Consider the following 21211-nt stretch of genomic DNA (forward strand, 5'->3'; position numbering starts at 1 on the left):
ACGGTCTGTGATAGCAAAATATGACTATGTTCTATGGATGATGAGTCGATCATTTGAGCAAGTATATGTATCTAGTTAATTAACTACGAAATGATATACATAGTTGAAATTTTGTTGTGATAATAGTATGATCTATTGAGGTTTAAACTTGATGACAGAATATATATGGCTAATTGATTGGTTGAATATATGTATTTTGGTATGAAAAATTAGCATGCGATTTAGATGTTCTTTGATTTGTATTTGTATTCAAAAATGTTAATGTTGCTATAGTGCAATACACATAACTTGGTAATAATGACAATTATATTTGACCTTTGTTGATGTTTGATAATGACTCTTATATGGATAATTAATAAGTTGTATAATATGTCTTATTTTTATTTGATATGCGAATGTTCATAAGCATGCAAAATAAATGTACTTTGTTTATATTTTTACTAAAAATGGTTCATTTTGTTTGATAATATGGTATAATATACAAATGTATATTGATTATATTTTTAAAATCCAATGTCGCATATGTTAATATTAAATAAACTTTGGTTATATGATATGCTTGGTTATTAAGCACATGTTTATAAATGAGTTATTAAATACTAAATTCCTTGAGGTATTAGGTTTCTTTAATGATAATAATACATGAATTTTGTATGTATTTGAAAATAGATTATATATGACTTTGGGTTTTCATTGATAATTGTTTTATGATTTAGATTATGTATTTAATGTTTAAACGGATTTATGTTTTAGTTATGTGAATATAACATATGTGTATATGTAAATGTTCAAAATTTGTGTCTCGTCCGCTAATGCCTCGTAACCCCTTTCTGGCGACGGATACGGGTTAGGGGTGTTACATGGAATGGTTTTGGTTGATGTTGTGTAGCTTGGTGCAAGTAAGGGTGGCAAAAAGGCTTGGTAAATAGCCTTGTTTTTTTCCACACGGGCGTATGTCTAGACCGTGTGTGGCACACGGTCTGCCCTACTAGCGTGTAGTCTGGCCATGTGTCCTCTGCACCTCAATTTTACAAGTCAGTATGCATGGTAGTAAACATACGAACAGAGACACGGCCGTATGTCTCAGCTGTGTGGAGCACACGGCCTAACACACGGGCGTGTGCCTTGGCCATGTGCCCTTAATTGGTTAATGATGTCAGAAACAGAATGTCAAGGTTTTTGTACACGGGCTGAGACAAGGGCGTGTCATTGCCATGTGAGGGACACGGGCCATGGACACGGGCGTGTGCCAGGCTGTGTGAAAATCCCTATTGGTTTGAATCAAAAAAATAAATCCACAAGGGTTATGGACATGGGTGTGTCCAGATATGCCCAGGTCGTGTGAGCTACACGGGCTTTCAGCACGATCATGTTAAGACGACAAACAGGCGTATGCCCTGTTTACCTTGAAATTTTTAAAAGATTTCTAAAGTACTTAGTTAAGTCCCGAATCTTTTTTTGAAGCGTGTTTTGGGCCTCATGAGCTCATATTAGGGACTTTATGTTCAGTTTTCAAAAAGATTTACTTTAGACGAAAATTTATGGCATGGAAATGTTTGTAAGCATGTGTTTAAGTATGGTAACACCTCGTATCCTGTTTCGGCGTTAAACTTGGGTAAGGGGTGTTACATTTAGTGGTATCAAAGCTATGGTTTAGTCGATTCTTGGGCTAACCTAGCATGAGTACGAGTTTAGCTATATATGCTAAAAATATATTGTGATAGTGTGGCAACTCCTGACAAATTTAAATTGTGTTTTCATATAGTAAATGGATCCTGACTGAGCTATGGTGGATGATGTAAAAAGTAATACGCCGGCTCCCGCTGAAGGGACCGTACCAGTTGAAAATGGGCCCGTGACATTGAGTCAGAGAGGAGGGGCTAAAGAAGCCTACCTCCATATGATGGATGCTTGGTACTCGGAGTTTGTTCATGCAAATCCGAACACTCCGCCTCCCCTACCTGCTCTGATTCCTCAGCTTTCCCATATGTTTCCCCAAGGAGTAGAAATGGTTAGGAGAGAAAAACCTCCAGTAGATAGAATTTGTAAGCACGAGGCCGAGGAATTTTGGGCTAAAATTGATGATGTCCCAGAGAGAGCAGAGTTCTAGTTTGAAAATACCATTAGGGTTTTGATGAATTGTCTTGCACCCCTGAGGAGTGCATGAAGTGTGTCGTGTCGCTCCTACGAGACTCGACCTACCAACAGTGGAATACCCTTATGTCGATTGTACCAAGAGAAATGATTATATGGGAGTTTTTCTAGGAGGAATTCCGAAAGAAGTATATTAGTCAGAGGTTCATAGACCATAGGGGGAAAGAATTTCTAGAATTGAAGGAAGGTCGAATGACAATGACAGAGTATGAGCGTGAGTTCGTGAGACTCAGCAAATATGCTAGGGAGTACGTATCTACCGAAGCCACTATGTGCAAGAGGTTTGAAAATGGTTCGAACGAAGACACCGGGTTGTTGGTTGGCATTTCGGAGTTAAGAGAATTTGTAGTACTTATTGAGAGAGCATGTAAGGTCGAAGAATTGGCCAAAGAGAAGAGGAAAGCTATAAACTAAAAAATATATAGGATTTTTCCTATATAAATTATCACCTTTTTACTTGAATTTGTTGTTAAAACCAAGTAATTGTTTAATAAATTAATGAAATATGTGAAAATATTAAAACAAGACATAGAAATTATTAAAATATGATTTTATGCTTTATTATAGAGTTTTCATGCAGAAAATGGCTTATTTTATATTAAATTGAGTATATTATATTTTTATGACATAAAGTGGGCCATGCATGATTAAATTAAATAATAAAATATAAAATTATATTTAATAATTCATTATAAAATATTTCATTAATAATTTGGGTTTTAATTAATTTAATTAAGTTGGTAAAATTTAATTCTTTGGTCCTCTAACTTATTGATTTATTTTTGGACAGGTCTGAGAGCTTTAATTTGATTACAAAACCATCCAAATGGAGGGCCAAGTCAACCCAAAATTCGGCTGAACATGGAGGTTCATAAATTAGAGATTTACCTGAAGATTTGCTAGTGACCGAGTCTTAGTCCTGAGTTGTTGTGGCATTCAAATTGACCAAGAATCAAGCAAAATCAGCCACATTCCCTCAATTCATGGCTAGCCACCCTTGGAAGGAGTTTTGAAAGATGGACACTCCTATTTTTAGCAAACTAGCTCCCATGCCTCACCTATAAATAAGAGCCCCTTTCTCACTTTTTCAATCATCCCTCATCCCTCATTCATCCCTCACTCATTCATCATTCTCTCCTCTCTCAATTCTCTTAGCTTTCTTAGCCGTCACGCCTATCATCATCTTTGCATAAATATTTTGAGCAAATTAGCCTCTTAAAGAACCCTTGATTGGCCACCTCGGAGAGCCATCAGCAAAGGAGCAAAGCGAAGGAACGAATGAGCCCACATCAGTCAAAGTCTTGGGTGACAGCCACTCTGAATTGGGTTTAATCTTTCTTACTTTAATTTAATTCAAGAATGTTTGCTATGTTTTCTTTGCTCTTGTTTACAACAATGATAGCTTAATTTTTTTTAAGCTAAGATGATTGCTTTGATTTAATAATAATTATTTGATTCATGCTTATAATATTTGTGCCTCAATCGATCATGTGTTCAATTAAAATCAAGTCTGTATTTTGTTCATACGTGATTGAAATGCATCTGAATTAGCTGAGCGATCCTAACCAGACGACGGCTTATGGACGCATAATTGAAATGTGCATGATCAATTTAGATCCTAACCCGATTAAATTGCAGGTTGCATAACATCCCTAACCAGGCTCTGTTATCTGCATAGTTTTTATATTTGTGTGATTAAAATATTTCAAACCTAACACGTCCCTGTTACCTCGCACGAATACTAAGAAACCCTTAGTAAATAAGGATTAGTAAAATGCTTATTTACTAAGTACAAGATTTCGAAAGGACCTAACGTGGTTTCCAAACTCATGAAAGATCGAGTTGCCATGGAATGTTTTTCCAAATATTGATAAGCATGTTAATAATAATTTGAGTTTAATTAAAGTAATTTTCCTAGCTTATTTATGTTATGATTGTTGCTTATTGTGTTAATTCTGCTAAAATCTATCTCATTTATATAGTTTGCATACTTAAGATAAATTGCATTGGGGATCATTGCATTGAGTTTCATATACTTAATTTTTCATCACTTCTCAATTATATTGTTTTTATTTATCAAATTGTTAATACACTTTTACAAATTAAGTGACTTAGCACAAATACAATCCTTGCGGAGACGATAACTCGATACTTACTTATTACTTGATAACGACTGTGTACACTTGCACAAACCTGAGTGTTACAAGTTTTTGGCGCCATTGCCGAGGATTGTCAACTGTTGCCATAGTCATTTTTTGTGAAATTATTTATTTGCAATTTGGTTATTTCTAACAATACTAACTTATTCATTTTAATTTCGTAATTTTCTTTCCAAGTGTTTATGAGCATAGATCGGATTATCAATTTACTCCTAGTAGACCCTAAAATTAAGCGAACTTTTAGACAAAGAAGACGTGAACGAATAGCTTAGAGACAGAACGAGATGGACCTTGCATATCAAAATCAAGACCAAGGTAATAAAGCTGAACATGTACGAAATCCTATCCTCATTGCCGATGATAGGGATCGATGCATCAAACAATATGCTGTGCCACTTTTCAATGAGTTAAATCTAGGAATTAGAAGGCTAGATATTGATGCAACCCAATTCTAATTGAAACCAGTGATGTTTCAAATGCTACAAACAGTAGGCCAATTTAGTGGCATGCCCACAGAAGATCCACATCTCCATCTTCGATTGTGTATGGAGGTGAGTGACTCATTCAAGATAGCCGGTGTGACTGAAGACGCACTGAGGTTAAAGTTGTTTCCGTACTCATTGTGAGATCGAGCACGAGCATGGCTCAATTCGTTGCCACCAAGTTCTATATCTACATGGCAAGAATTAGTAAAGATATTTTTGGTGAAGTATTTTCTGCCTAGCAAAAATGCTAAGTTGAGGAACAAGATCACAACTTTCCAACAATTGGATGATGAGACTTTGTATGAGGCTTGGGAGCGATTCAAGGAGTTACTTCGTAAGTGTCCTCATCATGGGATTCCTCATTGTATCTATTTAGAGACATTCTATAATGGTCTCAATGCACATACAAGATTGATGGTAGATGCTTCTACAAATGGTGCAATTTGATCTAAGTCTTATAATGAGGCTTATGAGATCATCGAGAGGATCGCGAGCAACAACTCTAAATGGCCAACAAATCGAACAGCTTCAGTAAGACGTGTAGCCGAACTTCATAAAGTTGATACTCTCACTTCGTTATCAGCTCAGGTATCGTCTATTTCCTTTATGTTAAAGCAGTTTACCGCTAATGGTGCTAATAATTTTGCAACTCAGCCACCAAGTCCGTTTGAAGTAGTTTCCTGTGTGTACTGTGGGGAAGGTCATTCTTTCGAGAATTGCCCATTGAATTCCGAGTCAGTATACTATGTGGGGAACCAACATCAAAATAGAAGTGGACAAGGACCCCAATCCAATTTCTATAATCTTTCATGGCGTAAGCACCCCAATTTTTCTTGGAGCAACCAAAGGAAACGGACCAAACAATAACTTTATGCAGCATAAACCCAACCAATCTCAGGGGTTTAATCAGCAAGCTCTAAAACCACCTCAAGCTGAATCATCAAATAGTTTAGGGAACTTGTTAGAAGTATACATGGCAAAGAATGATGCTTTGATCTAGAGTCAAACAGCAACACTGAAAAATTTGGAAAACCAAATGGGTCAGTTAGCTACGGAGCTTCGTAATAAACCACAAGGAACCTTGCCAAGCGATACTGAGAATCTAAGAAATATGGGTAAAGAACATATCAAGGCTGTGGCATTGCGAAGTGGTAAAATTATGGAACCCTAATTGATTGATGTTGAGGACGAGCCTGTTGAAAATGGGGAAAGTCAACTAGCTGTTGAAGTCCCTACACCAAAAGAGTCAGAATCTGCAAAGACTGACAAGGTAAATCCTAACTTAGTGAATTCAGATACTTTAACATCTTCTTTGGATGCAGATTTACCTACTCAGAAGAGTTGTTCGATTCAACTGAAAGTTCCATCACCTCCATATCCACAAAGATTGCAGCAACAAATGCCGAACAAGCTTTAGAACAAATGCCGAATTATGTGAAGTTTATGAAGGATGTACTATCCAAGAAGAAACGACTGAGTGAGTCTGAGACTGTCGCTCTGACAAAGGAGTGCAGTGCATTCCTATAGAACAAGCTGCCACCGAAATTGAAGGATCCAGGAAGCTTTATGATACCCTGTAACATTGGTGAATCTTATTGTGGTAAAGCTTTGTGTGACTTAGGAGCAAGTATCAGCTTGATGCCTAAGTCTATTTTCAAGATGCTAAGGATAGTAGAAGTAATACCTATAACTGTGACGCTCCAGCTAGCGGATAGATCTTTAGCATACCCCGAAGGAAAGATCGAGGATGTTTTGGTAAGAGTCGATAAATTTATTTTTCCTATTGATTTCATTATTCTAGATTTTGAAGCAGATAAAGAAGTGCCAATTATCCTTGGGAGACCTTTCCTAGCCACGAGAAAAACGTTAATTGATGTGCAGAAAGGCAAACTCACCTTATGAGTTCAAGATGATCAGGTAACTTTTAATGTTCTTAAAGTGATGAAATTTCCCGATCCGACAGAAGAGTGCTCATTTATGGAAGAAATAGAAACCTTGACTTCTATGGAAAGCCATCTTGAATAAGATCCATTGGAGAAAGCCTTAGGGTTTGACCCTTTAGAGGATGAAGAAGGTGAAGAAAACATGGTTGTGATGGAAGCCAACCTGAGGAATTTTATTCAATCCACACGATTTGAACCGTTGGAGTTGGAAGTCAGAGAATTTGTGTAACCCAAATTGTCACTCGAAGAACCACCTACACTCAAACTAAAGGTACTTCCTTCCCATTTGAAATACGTTTATTTAGGTAATTGTTCTACTTTTCCTATGATTATTTCAGCCGAACTGACAAAAGATCAAGAGGAGCAATTAATTTCTATTCTAAAGAAATTTAAGAAAGCGATTGGTTGGACTATAACTGATATTCGAGGTATAAGCCCTTCATTTTGCATGCACAAAATTATTCTAGAGGAAGGTGAAAAAGCTCGAAATTATGGGTAAAGTAGGCTTAATCCTATTATGAAGGAAGTTGTGAGAAAGGAAGTAATCAAATGGCTAGATGCAAGAATCATCTATCCTATTTCAAATAGTTCGTGGGTAAGTTTGGTACAGTGTGTGATGAAGAAAGGTGGAATTACGATTGTTGAGAATGAGGGTAACGAATTGATCACAATAAGAACTGTTACTGGTTGGAGAATTTGTGTTGACAATAGAAAGTTGAATAAAGCAACTCGGAAGGACCATTTTCCGTTGCCTTTTATGGTTCAGATATTAGATCGACTGGTAGGTAATGAATTCTATTATTTTTTAGATGGTTATTCGGGTTATAACCAAATAGTTGTCGCTCCGGAAGACCAATATAGAACAGCCTTTACTTGTCCATACGGTACGTTTTCTTTTAAACGAATGCCTTTTGGTTTTTGCAATGCACCTGCAACATTCCAACAATGCATGGTGGCAAATGGTTGAAAATTTTGTTGAGGTTTTCATGGATGATTTTTCTGTTTTTGGTAACACTTATGATATTTGTTTGAGTAATTTAGCTAAGGTATGAGGAGATGCGAAGAGACGAATCTAGTCCTTAACTGGGAGAAATGCTATTTTATGGTTAAGGAAGGGATTATCTTAGGGCATAGAATTTCAAAGAAAGGAATTGAAGTTTACAAAGCAAAGGTGGATGTAATTGAAAGATTACTGGCCCCAATGAATGTGAAAGGAGTTAGAAGTTTCTTAGGCCATGTTGGTTTTTACCGAAGGTTTATCAAAGATTGTTCAAAAATTTCTAAACCACTGTGTTCGTTGTTAGAGAAAGATACAGTGTTCGATTTCAACAAAGCATGTTTATAAGCTTTTGAAGAGCTAAAAAATGGTTAATCTCAGCCCCAATAATCATTACACCCGATTGGAGCACACCTTTTGAGTTGATGTGTGATGCAAGTGATTATGTTGTTGGAGCTGTGATGTGTCAAAGAAGGAATAAAGTGTTCCACCCCATTTACTATGAAAGTAGAACCTTGACGGGAGCCCAACTCAATTATATGGTAACTGAAAAGGAACTATTTGCTATAGTTTTTGCTTTTGACAAATTCTGCTTATATCTTATAGGTACCAAAGTTACAGTATTTACTAACCATGCGGCCATTAAATACTTGCTCACGAAGAAAGATACGAAACTGAGGCTAATTCGTTGGATACTTTTACTCCAAGAATTTGACCTTGAGATCCAAGATAGAAAAGGTGTTGAAAATCAAGTAGCTGGTCATCTATCAAGATTGGAGCAAGATGAGGTAAATCGATCACATGTGCCTATCAACGAGAATTTCCCAGATGAGCACTTATTTGAAGTGAGTCGAATTCATGAAACACCTTGTTTTGCTAATTTTGCTAATTATCTTGCATATGGAATAATTCCTCGAGAATTTACATACCAACAAAGGAAGAAATTCCTTCATGATAGTCGGTATTATTTCTGGGAGGACCTGTTCTTGTTTAAACAGTGTACAGATAATATAATCCAAAAATGTGTAGCTGAAAGTGAGATTGTTGAGATCTTACATCATTACCATTCATCTCCAAGTGGGGGACACTTTGGTGGTGCACGTACCGCAGCAAAGATTTTGCAAACAGGTTTCTTTTGGCCTACACTTTTTAAAGATGCTTATGCTTATGTGAAGAACTGTGATAGATGTCGAAGGAGCGGAAACATATCATGAAGGAATGAGATGCCCTTAACAAACATTTTGGAGATTGAATTATTCGACGTATGGGGCATTGACTTCTTAGGACCATTTCCTTCTTCATATGGGAACAAATACATCTTAGTTGTTGTGGATTATGTGTCCAAGTGTGTTGAAGCTGAAGCATACCCTACAAATGATGCTAAGGTAGTCATGTGATTCCTACATAAGCATGTGTTTACACGATTTGGGGCACCAAGAACTATTATTAGTGATGAAGGTTCTCACTTTGTGAACAAATGGCTTAAGTAGTTGCTTGACAAATATGATGTGAAACACAAGATTTGTGACAGCCCTAATTTGACCCTAGTCGGAAAGTGGTTTCGGGACCACAAAATCGAGTCACAAAAATAATTAACTGTTATATTCTATGCTTATTATATGTGTAAATGCATGTGTGAAAGTTTTATGCTTTGATTTTTGTCATTTGTATGTGAAATTTATTAAATAGGACTTATATGAGACATTTTTGAAATGTTATAGGTTAATGTGTAATGGTCTATTAATGCATGTTATAAAAGTATGGACTTGCATGTCAAATTATCCATTCTAGTTAGTGGCCGGCCATGTTGTTATTTATTATATAATATATATTTTATATTAGCATTTTTTCTATTATATGGCTTTATAATATAGAATAAGGATATTAAAAATAGAAAATGGGTGAAGAAAACAAGGAATTCATCTTTATTTCCTTCTAAGTCGAATGTTAAGAGAGGAAAGGGGAGAAAACACCATTCGGTTATTTTAGGCTTGAATCAAGGTAAGAAATTCATGTTAGTTCTTGAAATTTTAGTTAATTTTAAGTTAGTTACCAAGTTCTTTATTTAACCCATGTTAAAATTTTTATTTTGGGGAGGATTTGAGTTATCGGCCATGGTAGATAATGAAAAGGATGCATGGTTGTCTTCAAGTTTAATGAATAATTACAAATGAATGATGTTTGAGGTAGTTTAATGTTCTTGTAAGTAGTTTAGATGAAAAAAATCAGCTTGTGTATTTGTGTAATTGCCGAATTTGAACTAGGGATATTTTTTAGTAATATTTGTATTTTAAATGATGGAATGGAGTGAATCCTTGGAATGTGTTATGCATAAATTATAAGTTGGATTAAAGGTTGTTATATTGCCTTGTCATTGCCGAAAATGTGCTTGGTTAAAGAAATTGGGTGTTGGATGTTTAAGTGATTTAAATAGTTATAAACTAATTTTGAGTTTTGATATCTAAATCTATTTTGTTGTGTCTGAATTTGATAAATAAATAAATTGTTTTAATATGATTATTGTAACACCCCGAACCCGAGACCGACACCGGAGTCGGACACGAGATGTTAACAAACTTTGAAAAATTTTTCCAGACACTGCCCAGTCTGAGTACTAGTCGCTTCAAAAATCATATCTTGAGTTTCACAACTCGAAAATCAGTTTTGTGATTTTTCCCTGAAACTAGACTCATGTCCCCACCTATGTATTTTTTCTAGAATTTTTGGTCGGGCCAATTAGTACAGTTTATTAGTCAAAGTCTCCCATGTTACAGGGGTCAACTACACTGACCTTTACCCATTACGACTTGGATATCTCTCTGCACAGAGCTTCAATACTGATGCCGTTTGTTTATATGGAAACTAGACTCAGAGGGGAATCCATACATATATGGTATGACCCCTAATTATCTCTGGTCAATTTATAGTGAATTTCCAAAGTCGGAACAGGGAATCCAGAAACTGTTCTGGCCCTGTTCCACAAGAACCTGAATATCTCTTACTGTACTGTTCATATAATTGTTTCGTTACTTTCATATGAAAGTAGATTCATCAAGGTTCGATTACATAATTTATTCACTATTTAATTCCACTCCTACGAATTCTTGTGATTTTTCCAATCCACACCACTGCTGCTGTCAGCCTCTGTTATCAAAGTAAACCTTACCTATTTTCGGGGTTTCATGGACCAACTAGTGCCTTGTCATACATATGCCCACATATGATCATACTTAGCCATTCCAATGGCTGATCATTTGCTCAACACTTCCATTCCAACTATAGTTACATCATGAAACCATCTATACATTCATAAACACGAATGGTCTAATGCCATACTCCACTTCTACAAGCCATTTTCGCATGGCTGTACACTTATACATTTCATAAAGTACTCGAAAACAACAATGGGTAGTCCTATACATGCCATATCAAAATTCAACCAAAATAGTACCCAAAAGAGCATTTGATAGTGTGGGCGACTTCGACTTCAAGATCCCGAGTCCGATAGCTGGAGAACCAAAAATCTATAAAACAGAGGAGCAGTGTAACGAGTAAGCAATTTATGCTTAGTAAGTTTTGAGCAAGGAATTCCAGCATAAACAAAGAATAACACACATTTAGTTAAACGGAATATTTCATAATACGCAATTTACCGATATCAAACTTGCTTCACAACATTAACAACCCTTATGTACATACACAATAGACTAACTTAGCCGAAGGCCGGTAGCTCGTTTATCAACTGAGTGAACATTTATTTGTAAGGGCTCGATTAAATTCAACACATACGTAACATATCCCCATATTGGGATGTTTTTCGAGTATTCGCTGGAAAGTTTACAGCAAGCTCATTCATTACCAAATCACGTACCTTCAGGATTTAACGGGATATAGCTCCTCGTTCAAATGCCTTCGGGACATAGCCCGGTTTTAGTAACTCACACAATGCCTTCGGGACTTAACCCGGATTTAATAACTCGCACGAATGCCTTCGGGACTTAACCCGGATTTAGTAACTCGCACGAATGCCTTCGGGACTTAACCCGGATTTAGTATCTCGCACAAAGGCCTTCGGGGCTTAACCCGGAATTTGTATCTCGCACAAATGCCTTCGGATCTTAGTCCGGATATATTCACTTAGCACAAAGCCTTCGGGACTTAGCCCGGACAGCATTCAATTAATCATGCACATCTAACAATAATTCATGGCACATTCATATTTCATTTTCATTTGCGAAACTCAAACACAAGGCACATATCGTCCTTGCACATTCGGCTCAATAGCCACACATAGAGCATGATTTAATCACATCGTAATTTAAGCTCTCTTACTCAAGAACTTACCTCAGGTGTTGTCGAACGATTCCGCTAGCTATTCAACCACTTTTTCCTTCCCTTTATCGGATTTATTTCCCCTTTGCTCTTGAGCTTAATTAAACAAATAAATTGATTTCATCATTTAGGCATCAAAAAGATGAACACAAGGCACTTAGCCCATATTTATACATTAGACATTAAAGTCTCATACATGCAAAAATCATGCATCAACACAACATATTAGCTAATTTCTTTCCCCTTGGCCGAATATGCATGTCTATTTTTGGGGTCGATTTCAACACTTAATACACACATATACACACTAGTAAAGCATCCTCCCCCTTTTCATCAATTTAACACATGCATTGCTCATTAACATGCAAAGTTACATTCGGCCTTAGCACACATCTTGCTAGCCGATTCTTCTCCATTTAGCAACCAATGCACATATGTGCTCACACAAAAATGCTAAAAAGGAGGTTCAAGAATCATCAAGCCATCATCACATGCATCATTAACAAGCTTCATATTTTGCATGCAATGGCATTAACACAACCTCCACCTAGGCCGAATCTTAACTCATCCTCATGCCTCATCACCACAACATCAAACACCAACCAAGAATGATGCATCCATGGTCAAGTGCCATTTCCATCACATAGCAAGATTTAGACCATGGGCTAGGTAGAACTCAAGCTAGCAACTAAAACATGCATGCATCTCATGGAACATCATCAAACATACCTTAGCCTAGCTACATGCATGGCCGAATCTCTTCACCTTTCTTCTTCTTTCCTCCTTAAAATTTTGGCCAAGGATGAACCAAAGGATGAGAAATTTTTTTCTTTGTTTTTCTTTCTAATTTAGGCTAAATGAAGGTGAGAAAAGGATGAACAAAGATCTTCTCCTCTCTTTTCTTTAGCTCACGGCAATGGGGGGGGGGAAAGAATCAACCACACCCTTTTTTTTTTATGTATTCATCAAACTCCTTTTCATTATTTAATTTCCATGCCTATTATTTTATTTTTTTCCACCCATGATGCACCAACAAAACATGTCTATGACATGTCTTGGCCATCAAACTTGGTCTACCATGCTTGTCATGGCCGGCCACTACTAGTAGGGGGGGAATTTGACATGCAAGTCCCCCCTTTGTCCACATGCACTAATAGGTCCTCACACATTGACCTATCACATTTTAGAATTTTCTCACATAAGTCCTATTGACTAAATTCACATGAAATCAACCAAATTGAAGCTTGAAATTTTCACACATTCATAATTACATATTCTAGACAATAAGTATCACATTCAAACATTTCGGTGACTCGGTTTAGCGGTCCCGAAACCACTTCCCGACTAGGTTCAACTTTGGGCTGTCACAATTATACCATAGCAAAATTTATGCTTTAATTTTATTTTCCTTTTAATTTGTAATTCAACACTTGTATATAATTTGATAATTGGATGTGTATGTATTTAATTTATAATATTATACTTGAACATGTTATATATATATGTGGTTGTATGTGTGTTATTATTTATCAAATTATATAAATAACCATACTTGTAGAATTTATTAAATCCATAATTGGTCTTAACGTAGACATGCTTATAATTATAAACTTGATAATGCCTAGTAAGGTGTTCGGTTGTGCATGAGTAGGGAATATATATATGGTGTTTAATAGTTAATTATTAAGGTTATTTGTACCTTAATTATATGATATACATGTATTAAATTAAATTGCCTATTTGATAAGTAATTAAATAAATCTATTTGTTTTAAAATAAGCTCAAGAGCAAAGAGGGTCGAAGTTGGATAGGGGAAAAGAGAAAGTAATTGAGTAGCCATTCCGCAACCGTCCAAGTATATCCGAGGTAAGTTTTGAGTAATCACCTTTAGTATATAATTGATGATGCCTTGATATGTATATGTTAGATGAATTGTGACCTTCTGGTTCTACTTGAATTAAGTTGTGTGATAAATAATTTATGTATACGACTTATAGTCGAATGGTCACTATGGGTTAAGTTTGAATGGTGAAATTGATAAGTGATATTTATGTATGACTCTTGAACCGAAATGTAAATGATGGTGTTCATATGGAGCTTATATCTGAATGTAGCAAATGACTACTAATGTGATATGTTGAATGAGATGTGTTAATATATGATTAAATATGCATGATATTTGATGTGTATCCGAGATTAAAGACCCGCAAGCTATATGCTGGAAATATATCCGGGTTAATTCCCGCAGGCTTTGTGCTGGTATTATATCCGGGTTAAATCCCGCAGGCCTAGTGCTGGTATTATATCTGAGCTTAAAGTCCCGCAGGTTTTGTGCTGGTGACTGGATTCGGGTTTTAGACCTAGCAGGTTAACGCTGGTGATTCGAGTAAGATTATGAATTCGAAAGTTCGAGGTAAACTACTATTGATTATGTATGATACATTATGATAGTCAGGTACGTATTATGTACTCGTGTGTGAATTTATTTTTAAAGTGAATTATTAGTATCAGAGAACGATATATCAGAGAACGATATATGTGTGTGTGAATGATTATTATATCTACGAATAAGAGTATGACCTATTCGGTCGATGTCTGTCATTACATGAAAGTATGTGACTTAAATTAATTGTATGAGCTATAAAGTAAAGTAAAGTATGTGCTGAAATTTCTTTGTGTATTCTTATATTTATATACATATATATTTGGCCAATAGGCTTTTTAATTGGTGTACTTGTGTATATTCGGCCAAGTGATTACTAATTAGAATATTAGTTTTGTGGTACTAAATGCTCGATTTAAATGACAAGTTTTAATTGTTTGTATTGCTTAAAACTTACTAAGCTTTGAAAGCTTACTCTGTTCTTTATTTCTCTGTTTTATAGATTATTGATTTTGGCCACCAACTTGGGGATCGTCAGCAGTTCATCACACTATCGATCTTTTTGGGTACAGTTATATTTTGGACTCGATATGGCATGTATAGGTTAGGCTGATGATAACGATGTTTTGAAATTGTAAATATTCTGGCCATACGAAAAGGGCGTATAACTTAAATATCAGTATGTATTTCAGCTCGATCTCTGTTTATGTTTATTTACAATGTGAATGAGATTATTAAATGTTTAGTTCGATAATACCTCTTGACCTTAATCCAGCGATCTGACCCAGGTTAGGGGTGTTACAAGATTGCTACTGCTTATCACCCTCAGTCTAATGGGCAAGTTGAAAGAGTGAACGGTGAGATCAAAGGTATCCTTGAAAAGGTAGTATGCCCTAGCAGAAAAGATTGGTCTCGAAGGCTCGATGATGCATTATGGGCCTATTGAACAGCATTTAAGACACCGTTAGGAATGACTCCTTATCGATTGGTTTTTGGGAAGGCATGTCATTTGCAATTACAGTTGGAGAATAGAGCTTACTTGGCTTTAAAGAAATTTAACTTTGATCTTTAGCAAGCCGGTGAGAGAAGGATGTTACAACTGGATGAGTTGGAAGAGTTGAGGTTGTTTTCCTATGAGAATGCCAAAATGTGTAAAGAAAGATAAAAAAGATGGCATGATAGTCATATACGACCTCGCGAGTTTAAAGAAGGTCAGAAGGTTTTATTGCTCAATTCAAGGCTGAAGTTATTTCCTGGGAAGCTGAAATCCCGATAGAAAGGACCTTATACCATCTATCGAGTTTATCCTTATGGAGCTATTGAATTATAAGACAATCACGGAGGTACGTTTAAAGCTAATGGTCAACGTCTCAAACATTATTGGGATGGTGAAGTTGAGCAAGTTGAATCCTCGTTCAAATTAACAGACCTTTGATTTTTCACTAACTTTTTTTGTAAATAAATAAATAATTAGGATTTATTTTCTTAATTTAGTACATTTAATTAATTTTGTCTAAGGAGATTGGAACATAAGCAGGACCGCTGTGACCCCTCCAACCTTTCTTGGGAATTAATTTAATGTAATTTATTGAGAAGAAATTTTCTAATTAAGATTTAAAATTTCTTTGAGTTTTATTTTTTTTTTCTTTTTAATTTTTAATTTTTATGTTAATAAAGGGGGTCAAATTTGGCCCAAGTACTAATCAGTTTCTTTAGTAAGATACAGTCTGAATTTGAGGCCCAAGACAGCAAAAAGAGAAAAATTCCACACCTATTGCCGCCACTACTATTGCTTGCCGCCTAAGTAACCCTAATGTAGCTAATTTTTTGCTACATGTTGCCATAAATTTTCCCTATATAAACCCCTCTTCATTCTACTGTTTTTTATATCCCTCAAAGCAATTTGCTTAAACCCCAAAAAAATCCCCAAACTTTTCTCTTGTGCCGTCAACCTCAAATCCTGAGAGAAACCCTAGTTCTTTTCCCCTTGGCCAAAATTTCCTATTGTCGCCGCAAAGAAATCACCGGGGTATCAACGTCGTTGTCGCACATAGCCGTTATCGCCACCGTACACCACCATTGTTGCCGCACTTTTCCTTCGTCCCCACAACCTCTTCGCCGTCACAAGGTTTGCCGAGCAAGTCCTACCCACTCGCCGATTTCACTTCTTTCCTTGTAAGCAAAACTTTGCCGAATTTTCAAGAAAATATCATGTCTCGCAAAAGAATTAGATCGTCAAAGACTACTTCTGAAACCCGATTGTGATCGATGAAGAAGTGAAAGAGAGATTTGATTCAATTTTCAAGCATCAACCTATGATGCCGGAAAAAAGTTTTAACTAGAAGAGTAATGATTTGATGGTTGGCCATGTGCCAGTTAGAAAGACAATCAATGCTTTCAAGTGGGAACAATTTTGTGATGCTCGTTCACTTCCCGATGATGACCTAGTTCAAGAGTTCTATGCAAGTTTGTCCACACAAGATGCCACTGAGGTCATCATTTGGAAGAAAAAGGTACCTCTTACCTCTAAGTCCATCAATGATTTGTTTAACTTACCTGATGTTGAAGAAGATCAGTACTACCCTTTGATGAACAACATCAATTGGGATTTTCTTCAACAAGTGTTTGATGTTGTAACAAATCCGGGATCCCAATGGATTATAAGAAAGTATGGGAGCCATTCTTGCCAAAGGGAATACCTAAAACCAGTAGCAAAGGTATGGTCTTATTTTGTTCGCTACAGTTTTATGCCTATCTCACACAGTTCCACCATCTCGATGGAACAAATGCTCTTGTTATATGCAATCTTGACAAAAAAGTCCATTAATGTTGGGAAAATTATTCTCAAGGAGATTTATGGTTGTGCTAAAAAGAAGACAGGAAGTGCTTATTTCCCATCATTAATCACTGCACTTTGCTAAGGGCTTGTGTTAAAACACAAGCGAATTTGAAGGGGCAATATGTCCAAGGGTGCATTATAAGTCATGATCTAGAAAGGTTAATAGAGAAGGTGCATGAGTTGAATCAAGGTGAGCAAAAAGAACCAACTGAGCCAAGTACTGAGGAGTCATCGAACGAAACTGAAACTGAATCAGTTTCAAACACTAAAGAAGAAGAATCTGATAAGGAACCAGTTGAAGACCCTGAACCAAGGGTTGAGCCAGAAGAAGAATCAGTCAAGCTAAGTGTTGAACCTAAATATACAACTCAATTGCCGACTTCTGCAAGTACTTCAAGGAAATCAGATTTGTCAATGTTGATGGATATGTACAAGTTCATGCACAATCAACAACAAACTTACTGGAAATATGAAAAAATTAAAGATGATTCGATTCAAAATACTTTTAAGAATATCTCTAACACTTTTATTCCTAAGTTCCCAGATGCTATCTTTGAGACATGGATGGATGATACTGATTATACAAGCGGAGAAAGAGCTAAAGAAGACAAGCGGAATGAGTCAAAAGAATAAAAGGGGGATTCTTATCTTTTTATGTATTTATTTTAGGTCTTTAGAAATTTGTTTCTTTACTAACTAGAATTTAATTTTTGCAAAATAAAACATAGCAAGCATGAATAAATGCTTCCTTTATAAAGAAAAAGACTAAGTGATGTGGTAATGGGAATGAACATGTCTAGGATTGGATTATGAGGAAAAGCTTGGTATTTTAGCAGTCTTAATGACTTACCTCTTTTTCTTTTTAACCCTACCCGGTGTTCAGTTTTCATTCATTACTTTGTTCTTGTAATAAGGACATTGCTTTTTTTTAAAGGGGGTAAGGCAAATAATTGCTGCTCAAATTTTCAAGTATGTTTCAATTATTTCTTTCATGAGCATGTTTTAATAAATGGATGTTTAGAGAAATTCTTTGTTAATAAGATAGCTTGTATGCAAGCATGAATGATGATTTTATCTAAATGACTGTATGTTATCATGAAGAATGAAATGATTGTATGATCTTAGTCTTCAGTAATGTTTGCCATGAAAACTTAGTTTCTTTTGAGATTAGACATGCATGAAGGTTTATATCTTTAGAATTGACTTAATAACTTTCTTGAAGTGAAATCCTAGGAGACATAAAAATCTAAAATGATATAGGCACCATTTTGTTTGGATCGTTTGAGCCTTTTCAAGCCCACCTTATGATATTAAACCCTTCAAACTATAATTTTGAGCTTAAAGGCCTGTTTATTACAATGAACCTACATTATAAGCCACATTACCATCTTTGTAAGTTATCCGAATTTTGTGCACCTATCTTAACTTAAGTTGTCTTGGTAATCAACATTTGAGGAAATTTTCATAAAGATGTATGTGCTCATGCTTATTAAAAAAAAAAGAGGGCGAAGAAAAGTTTGCTCAGTCCTCAAGAAGGAAAAAAAATTGTATGAGCTTAAGTTCAAAATAAGTTTTGGGGGTGTTCCAAAGGTTCACGTAAAGAAAAAGGTTGTATTACGAGAAAACCAAGAAAAATTTAAAGGTTAAGATCTTGAAACTGAAATATCCCATCTCTTAAAATCCCTACCTTTGACCGAGCCCCATTATAACCTTATAAAAGACCTATTGATTTGATGATTATGTCACCTACATTAGTGGAGAGGAAGTCCTAAGTTCAACATATAAAGATTATAAATAAGCCTTATGATTGTTTTGCTTGATTGAGGAGAAATTATGTTGAATGAAAAAATATTATCTATGGTTGTGACGTATATACATACTATGATTCATGTTGGCATACCTTGAAACTTAGTATAAAATTTTCAAAATGTTGCATATGAATTACTTGTTAATGAAGAAGATCGATGAGCATGAATTTATTAATAAATGATTATAGGGCAATGATTGATGCTACGTACACTTTTAGCAATTTTGCTTTAGCGAGACCTTGTGCTGTGCATGAACATTACTTGGGACGAGCAATAATTTAAGTTTGGGGGTGTGTAAACTGAAAAATATATAGGATTTTCCTATATAAATTATCACCTTTTTACTTAAATTTGTTGTTAAAACCAAATAATTGTTTAATAAATTAATGAAATATGTGAAAACATGAAAACAGGACATAGAAATTATTAAAATATGATTTTATGCTTTATTTTATAGTTTTCATGCATAAAATGGCTTATTTTGTATCAAATTGAGCATATTATATTTTTATGACATAAAGTGGGTCATGCATGATTAAATTAAATAATAAAATATAAAATTATATTTAATAATTCATTTTAAAATATTTTATTAATAATTTGTGTTTTAATTAATTCAATTAAGTTAGCAAAATTTAATTCTTTGGTCATCTAACTTATTGATTTATTTTTGGACAGGACTGAGAGCTTTAATTTGATTACAAAACCATCCAAATGGAGGGCCAAGTCAACCCAAAATTTAGCTGAATATGGATATTTTGGTTTAATTACACAAGGTCCTTGAAGAGTTGAAGAAATCAAAGATTTGCCCGAAGATTTGTTGGTGACCGAGTCTTAGTCCTGAGTTGTTGTGGCACTCAAATTGACCAAGAATCAAACAAAATCAGCCACATTCCCTCAATTCATGGCCAGCCACCTTTGAAAGGAGTTTTGAAAGATGGATACTCCTATTTTTAGCAAACTAGCTCCCATGCCTCACCTATAAATAAGAGGCCCCTTCTCACTTTTTCAATCATCCCTCATCCCTTATTCATCCCTCACTCATTCATCATTCTCTCCTCTCTCAATTCTCTTAGCTTTCTTGGCCCTCACTCCTATCATCATCTTTGCATAAAGATTTTGAGCAAATTAGCCTCTTGAAGAACCTTTGGTCAGCCACCTTGGAGAGCCATTAGCAAAGAGCAAAGCGAAGGAACGAAGGAGCCCTCATCAGTTAAAGTCTTGGGTGATAGCCACTCTGAATTGGGTTTAATCTTTCTTACTTTAATTTAATTCAAGAATGTTTGCTATGTTTTCTTTGTTCTTGTTTACAACAATGATAGCTTAATTTTATTTAAGCTAAGATGATTACTTTGATTTAATAATAATTATTTGATTCATGGTTATAATACTTGTGCCTCAATCGATCATGTTTTTAATTAAAATCAAGTCTGTATTTCGCTCATACGTGATTGAAATGTACCTGAATTAGCTGAGCTATCCTAACCAGATGATGGCTAATGGACGCATAATTGAAATGTGCATGCTCAATTTAGATCCTAACCCGATTAAATTGCAGGTTGCATAACATCCCTAACCAGGCTCTGTTATCTGCATAGTTTTTATATTTGTGTGATTAAACTGTTTCAAACCTAACACTTACCTGTTACCTAGTACGAATACTAAGAAACCCTTAGTAAATAAGGATCAGTAAAATGCGTATTTACTAAGTAAAGGATTCCGAAAGGACCTAACGTGGTTTCCAAACTCATGAAAGATCGAGTTGCCATGAAATGTTTTTCCGAATATTGATAAGCATGTTGATAATAATTTGAGTTTAATTAAAGTAATTGTCCTAGCTTATTTATGTTATAATTGTCGCTTATTGTGTTAATTATGCTAAAATCTATCTCATTCATATAGTTTGCATACTTAGGATAAATTGCATTAGGGATCATTGCATTTAGTTTCATATACTTAATTTTTCATCACTTATCAATTATATTGTTTTTATTTATCAAATTGTTAATACACTTTTACAAATTAAGTGACTTAGCACAAATACAATCCCTGTGGAGACGATAACTCGATACTTACTTATTACTTGATAACGAGTATGTACACTTGCACAA

At 35.4% G+C, this 21211-nt stretch overlaps 1 non-coding gene across 1 annotated transcript; it reads right to left on the reverse strand.

Annotated features, from left to right (window-relative positions):
• Positions 1 to 5047: 5047 nt before the first annotated feature.
• On the reverse strand, positions 5048 to 5154 carry LOC121225213 (small nucleolar RNA R71). Its single transcript, XR_005923131.1, has one exon. It is a non-coding gene; the product is annotated as a small nucleolar RNA R71 (small nucleolar RNA).
• Between the last annotated feature and the right edge of the window lie 16057 nt (positions 5155 to 21211).

Source organism: Gossypium hirsutum, chromosome A03, assembly GCF_007990345.1.
Source record: "Gossypium hirsutum isolate 1008001.06 chromosome A03, Gossypium_hirsutum_v2.1, whole genome shotgun sequence".
Taxonomy (NCBI): domain Eukaryota; kingdom Viridiplantae; phylum Streptophyta; class Magnoliopsida; order Malvales; family Malvaceae; genus Gossypium; species Gossypium hirsutum.